At 41.4% G+C, this 7,546-nt stretch overlaps 1 long non-coding RNA gene across 1 annotated transcript in view; it reads right to left on the bottom strand.

Annotated features, from left to right (window-relative positions):
- Positions 1–5,972: 5,972 nt before the first annotated feature.
- Positions 5,973–7,546, bottom strand: part of LOC143025555 (uncharacterized) — a 3,680-nt gene continuing 2,106 nt past the window's right edge. Inside the window, exon 2 of the long non-coding RNA XR_012966404.1 lies at positions 5,973–7,546. This exon is cut by the window's right edge and continues 166 nt beyond it. This is a non-coding gene — a long non-coding RNA (uncharacterized LOC143025555).

Here is a 7,546-nt window from a genome sequence, read left to right as displayed (position 1 = left end):
ATCAAATTTGATAATATGAACAAAGATTGGAGAAATTACAGCTGTCAACATTCAAGCAGAGAAGGGAAAGAGGCGACTTGTTGACCATCTACAGAATTATGAAATGGATGAACGTTCTCGATAGAGATGACCTATTGAAATGGGACAAGTGAGAAACAAAAGGACACGATAAGAAGCTAAAGGACAGTTACAGAAGAGACCTGAAAAAGAACAATTTCCCGTGCAGAGTGATCAATGTCTGGAACACACAAAACAGTGAATGCCAGAACTATACACGAGTTCAAGAATAAACTGGATGTGGAGAGATACGAAAACGGTCACAACGAGCATAGCTCCCATCCTGTAAAATACAACTAGGTAAATACAAACTCCTCCTCTTTTATGTTCCATGTTTCCACCCCCATACAGTGCTGTTGGCACAATCACTCCTTCATACATCTCAGAGCATCCATTCCCAAATGTATATTTTTCATTACACTTTTTAATCCACCAAGGCATTTACTTGCTTCTCTCAATCTACATTCTACCTCCACCTCCACTCCTAACTTTCCCGCCACACTCACACCCAAGTATCTAAAGCTATCCACTTCCTCCAGTCTCTTCCCCTTAATACTCACTTCCAATTTGCTGCCACATTCTCCCCTTGTACATCTCATCACCTTGCTTTTACCCACATTTATCTTCAACATCCTTTTTTTGCACCTTCCCAAACTCGGTCACTTCCTTAATACATCCTCTGATCCTGCCACAAGTGCAGTGTCAACAAACAACTGGCTTATCTCCCACTTTTCTCCATTTTCTTTAACCATCTCCAATCCCTGGCCCATTACCCATGAATTTACCTCTCACACCACCCCACCCATGTATAAATTGAACAGCCAAGGCAATATAATGCATCCCTGGTGAAGTCCCACCTTTACCTCAAACCACTCACTCTCTCCATTTCTAATTCTAACACATACTATACTACTCTTGTAAAAACTCTTGACTGCTTCTTACAACTTTCCTCCTATCCTATATATCTGCAATACCTCCCACAATGCCTTCCTTTCTACCCTGTCATAAGCCTTTTCCAAATCCATAAAGGCCCAAAAAACATCTTTACCCTTTCCTAAAACTTTCTCACATATCTGTCTTACCCCTACCTGTCCTAAACCCAGTGTTCCTCACCAATTAGTCCCTCTCCTAATCCTCTCACTCAAGACCCTCCCATAAGCCTTCCCAACTACACTCAACAAATTGATCCCTCTCAAACTACTACTCACACTTGTCCCTTTTTCCCTTGTGAAGTGGAAATATACAGGCCCTCCAGCACTCTACCCTCTTTTAGACAAATATAAATCAATCTCACCAGCCAGTCCACCATCACTGTACCTCCCTTTAGACATTCTGTATGACACCCATCCAATCTAGGTGCCTTACCTGCCCTCAGCATTTTAATAACTGCTTTCACTTCATCTTTCCTTACTTCCCCTCATTCATCACCCATTTTCTTAATGCTTCCCAATGCCACCACCTTTCACTCCCTATCCTCCTTCACATTTACTGCTGTCTCTTCCCTTCTCTCTCCATATGCACCACTTAACTTTTCTTCTCTACTTGATTCACCTCCTCTTATCTTAATTTCCTTCCAAAACATTTTCATTACTTCCAAAATTTTGTCATACTCTTACCCCCTTTCACATCTGCTCTCCTCTACCTTTGCTTTACTTCTCCTCTTTGTACCTCTCATAAGATCCCATCCTATTTTGTAACCAATCTGTGAATGCTTGCTTCTCTTCTACCTTCTTTGCTTCATCCCACCATTCACTACCCTTCCTTTCATTTCCTTCAGTCCTCCTCATTCCACACACCAACTTTGCACAACTTGATGTAGAGAGCAATCCTGGGCCCACCACAAAATACACATGCCCAACATGCTCTAAACCCATTACTTCGAGCAGACAGACAAAGGGCTCAGTTCAGTGCAATATGTGCAAAAACTGGGCCCACCTCACTTGTACAACACTTGCTGACACAAACCAATACACAAACACTTGGACATGTTCTACCTGCCCTCCAGTAACCCCAATCCCACCTCCCCAACCACAGCCAACACCCTTACCCACTCCCAATTTCCCTTTGCCCTTACCCCCGATTAGTACTCCCCTTCCTTTGTCCCCGATCTCTCCTTTCCCCCCCTCTGACCCAGATCCTACACCTTCCCCACTACCACCCCAACCTCAACCCCAAACGGCAACATACAACACATACAAAACACACAACATCAACATATTACAACACAACATTGACGGTATTAACACTAAAAAAACATGAACTTGAACACTTTCTTAAACAACACAACATACACATTGCAATTCTACAAGAAACAAAATTAAGACACTCACACAAAACACCATCATTTCATAATTACACCACCATCAGACAAGACCGGACTGACGGCAATGGCGGTGGACTCATCACCCTGATCCACCATTCCATCTGCTTTGTGGACACAAGTGCCACAACCAAAATTCTCCTCCCTACCACAGATAACACAACAGAAACCCAATCCATTCGTATCCGCACAGGCAACAATTCAACACTAACAATAGTTAACATGTACATTCCCCCCCAATCATCCCCCACAGTTCCAACCACCTTCAGACCTCAACTCAGCCAACTAACCTCAATCCCCAACCTGATCATGGGTGGTGACTTCAACGCCAAGTCGTCTGCCTGGTTTGTCGACAACCCTGACACAGACAGAGGGCTTGATATACAGACTCAATTCGACTCATTGACTATCATGAACAACACGCATAATCATACACATATCCCATACCAAGCCCTCTACACTCCCTCCTCTCCTGATATCACCTTTTGCTCCCCCTGCCTAACCCCAACAACATCATGGAGAGTGGTCGGAGCCCTTGGTTCTGACCACCTTCCAATCATCATCACCACCAAAACAAGATGCGCCCCAGCTGGCCATAGACACACTTACACCAATTACAAGAGAGCTAACTGGGAAGCCTTTAATGAAGAGACAGAACAACATTTTGAAACACTTAACAGTACACCAATCACAAACATAAACAATGCTGTGCACGCTTTTAATACAATCATACAAAACGCAGACAAGAGATACATCCCTAGAGGCAACAGAAAATCACACAACCCCAACTTCACACCAGAAATCCAAGGCCTCATCAGACAACGTGACACACTTAAACACGATACCCCCACACCTATCCCTCAAAACATAGCAGACCAAATACAAACACTAAACACTGTGATTGCCAATAAAATACATGAACAAAAAACACAAAATTGGCAAAACTTTATCAATACACTTGATCACAAAACAAACACCAGCAAATTGTACAAAACACTCAACAGCATCACACTATCCAACACTAACACTACACGCTCTCACGCAGCAATATTCACAACAACAGATAATCTACCCTCAAACAGACAACAAGCAAACGCACTCATACGTCATTTTGCACAGACGAGCCATCTTACATCTCACCCTGACGACCGACGCACCATTCGACGTAAGAAAGACTTTCCCACAGACTCAGACTATACACCCTTCATAGACAGTCAGACAAAACTCATAATGCATAGTCTCAAGCACTCATCTGCCTGTGGCCCTGATAACATAAGCAACATCCACCTAAAACACATTGGACCACAAGGTATACACGCACTCACAAACATTGCAAACTACAGCTATTCACACAACACTATACCCGACATCTGGAAGCATGGTAAAATAATCACCATTCCAAAACCGAACAAAGACCCAACAATCCCAACATCGCACCGCCCAATCACACTTCTCTGCACCCCCTCTAAAGTCATTGAACGCCTAATACTTAAACTTGTCACACCATATATTCCCCTTGCTGACTCACAACACGGTTTTAGGCCACTACACTCCACAAACACTCTTCTGACAAACCTCACACAAAGAATTTTAGATGGCATCAATTCAGATAGGCCCCACCACAGAACACTTCTTATAACATTGGACATTAGTAAAGCTTTTGATGCTATCCCCCGCCACAACCTAACAAATAAAATATATAACACAGACATGCACAATAACACCAAAAGATGGCTGGCCAATTATCTGGCAGGCAGGAATGCTCATGTGTCATATAATGGCCAATCATCGCACATCAGAAACATCAAGAACGGAGTACCACAGGGCTCAGTTCTATCCCCCACATTATTTAATCTATACATGCATGACTTACCCACGCCAGACACCTCAGAAATACAAATCTCTTCTTACGCAGACGACATAACAATCACATGCACACATCGTAACACAGACAAAGCTGCAGAAATAATCCAGCCTTACCTTGACACACTCAACACATGGTTCATCACAAACAGACTCAAAATAGCTCCAACCAAATCTACAGCAACACTTCTCACCAACTGGACAAAAGAACACAAATACATACCTCATCTCTACATCAACAACACTCTAATACCACACACAAACACACCGAAAATTCTTGGTGTAACATACGATACATCCATGTCTTTCAAACAACACCTCACAAACATAAAAAACAAATGCACACCTAGACTTAACGCACTTAAGTCAATCACTGGAACAACATTTGGACAAAACAAAGAAACTAATATAACAATATACAAACAATGCATACGCTCAGTGATGAATTATGCGAGTCCTGCATGGGCTCCTAATCTCAGTGAGACACACCACAACACCCTTCAAATCATACAAAACAAAGCCCTAAAAACAATTACAGGCTGCACAAATACATCACCTACAGACCATTTACACCATGAAACAAAAGTCCTCAAAGTCAAGGACCACCTCGACATGAGAGGCACACAAACACTTGCTGCAGCCACCACAAACACATCACACCCGCTACACTACATAGTAGAACACCCACACACACCAAGAAACATTAAAACTACACCCATAGACCTTTATTACACACAGATACTCTCTTCTCTTCCTCCACAACCACCAAATACCAGCCTCCGGAAACATATTCGTAATCATATCACTCACCGCTCCATTAACACACTAAAAGACAACACACTGCTGCATGCCAGACCCCCTGATATCCACCCTTCTGAATCCTCTCTCCCACGTAAGGACAGAGTCCACTTGGCCAGACTGCGATGCGGTCACCACCCAGCACTTCTAAGCTACCAGAAGAGGCTGGACGACCGTGTTGTGAACAGCTGCCCAGGATGTAACACTTCACCCCATACCATACAACACATAATGGAAGACTGCATTATACACAATCATGCACGCAAACAACACAACATACACTCTATAAAGGATTTGTGGGAAAACCCAGTTTCGGCTGTGGCCTTCCTTGGGGAGACGGGACTGCTCGGACAGACAGTCTAGGGAACGACAACAACAACAACAACTTGAGACTTCCTCCTTGAATCGTCTCCATTCCTCCTCCACTCCTAGTTCTACTCTATCTTTCACTCCTTTTCTTTCCCAGTTAAGCATTTTACTCTAATAGCTGTACTTTTAAACCTTCTGCCACCTCTGGCAAATGCAATTTACCATTAGAAGGTAGAATTTTACCTGATGTTCTAGTTACATGTATTTGCCTTATCAGCTTATCTACAAAACCTAACAATATTTTTCATAACTATTATTAAAGTTAATAGAATTCTTCTTTCTAATGGTCAAAACGGATTGCCAGGGCTGGCGAAAGGGTTTAAAAATATGACCCCCTACCTTCTGTCCTTTTCCTCCATCTCTGCTCTACTCAACTTACCTTCCACCAAAAAAATCTGATATTTCCCCCACTCTCCCCCCTTAGACCATATCCAAAACTCTTCCTGCTCTTCTCCTGGTTACCACTATGTAGTCCATTAAACCCAATCTCACCTTAATCCATCCTAACCTAACCAAACATTACACAACAATAGTCATTTTGTCAAGAGGTAAATAAGAATAATGCTCTATCCACCATTTTATTAACATTTTCTACATTAAGGATTGCTGTTTTCTAAGTGATTGAGAATACTTGTAGCCTAAAATAGCCTTGTAATAGCTGTGCTAAGACTGGGTTTTGTCCAAATATAATTTTATTATTATAAACTACATACTTAAGAAATTCAAAGCTCCATATTACCATAGCTTCATGTGTGAACTTTGATTTTCTTGAACTCAACAGACACAAACACATCAACATATATTTTTTGCATCCTGTGTTTTGTAATAATTTATGAACCCATCCAGTCATGAATAAGCTAGCCAATGCAATCATCATTTGGCCTAATTTTGACACTTTATGAATCTTCCATTCCTTACATGGATAAATGATAGGCAGTACCTATGATAGATACAGGAAAGAATGGTTAAACTTGTGTAAACAGACAACATCGAGTCATTATTTGTACCCGTGGAACAACAACTATAATTACTATCAATAACATCGATTCTTGTTACAGGCACATACAGTTAGGTAGTCAACTTATCCATCTTTCTGTGGCAAGAGCAAGGCTTCTGTGAAGAAGGAAGTGTCGATTATTTTCTTAAGACTCAGAGTAATGTTATCCACCACTTAAAATACAATTCTTCAATTCTGTTTTTCACCAGTAACCATGCTCAAACCATCATAAAAATATAAGTATACAGTACCAGAGTTGTTGTTTTGGACACTGGCTTACCAGCACTGCTATCCTTGTGGACAATATTGTGCTGCTGTCTTACATCATTTTGTATTTCATGTATCGGTCTAGGTAGTCAAGGGTGGGTCTACATAGAGGTATGCCTTTCTTTGGTTGTGGAAGTGTTGGTGTTCTGTGTCAGTTCTTACCTTGTTGGGTATTTAAATTTTGTTAGCAGTCCTGCATTTCTGTAGGAATTTCTGGAGGGATGATTGAAATATTGGCATCTTAAACCCAAAATTTGGTGTAGTGTTATTGATGTTTAAGGGAAATAATGAGAGAATATGGTGGTTGTGGAGAGTTGTGTAACTGACTGTAAGAGAGCCTCTACATTGGCAGGTGGTAGAGTTGTCTCTTGACATGAGGTGGCCATATGCTAGATGAGAATGTCCAGTTCATGGTGTACTACTGTACTGCCATTTCAAAGTGTTGGTTATTTGATTCTCGTTTATGTTTGTACTACAAATCTGTAGTGCTGTAGCCAGTTTGAAGGGATAATTTGAGAGAAAAATATTCCAGTTGCCATGTGTTGGATTTTTTTTTTCCAAGTTTGCAGAGGCATTTGTAAAGGCAATTGAATGGTAGCTGTTAGAGGAAGTTCTGTCTTTTCATGGACTAGGGAAAAGGATGATAAATAGCTTCTTTCCAGGTGGTTGAAAAGTTGTCTTCTGTTTATATTTATTTGGTTGATGAGATTTATTGTGAAGGGTATTGCAGTTGCTTGTAGGTGTTGTATCACATTGATGTATACCGTCTGTGCCTGTGGCAGTTTTACAGTTGGACACAGATGTGCAATATTCCATTTCCATGAATTAGTTATAGTCACAAAGTTACAACTATACTATTTCCACAGTACAGAACC

The sequence above is a fragment of the Oratosquilla oratoria genome, chromosome 5 (assembly GCF_046742065.1).
Source record: "Oratosquilla oratoria isolate Oo_2021 chromosome 5, ASM4674206v1, whole genome shotgun sequence".
NCBI lineage: Eukaryota > Metazoa > Arthropoda > Malacostraca > Stomatopoda > Squillidae > Oratosquilla > Oratosquilla oratoria.
The sequence above is the reverse complement of the archived record's forward strand: the minus strand, read 5'-3'. Positions and strand labels throughout refer to the sequence as shown.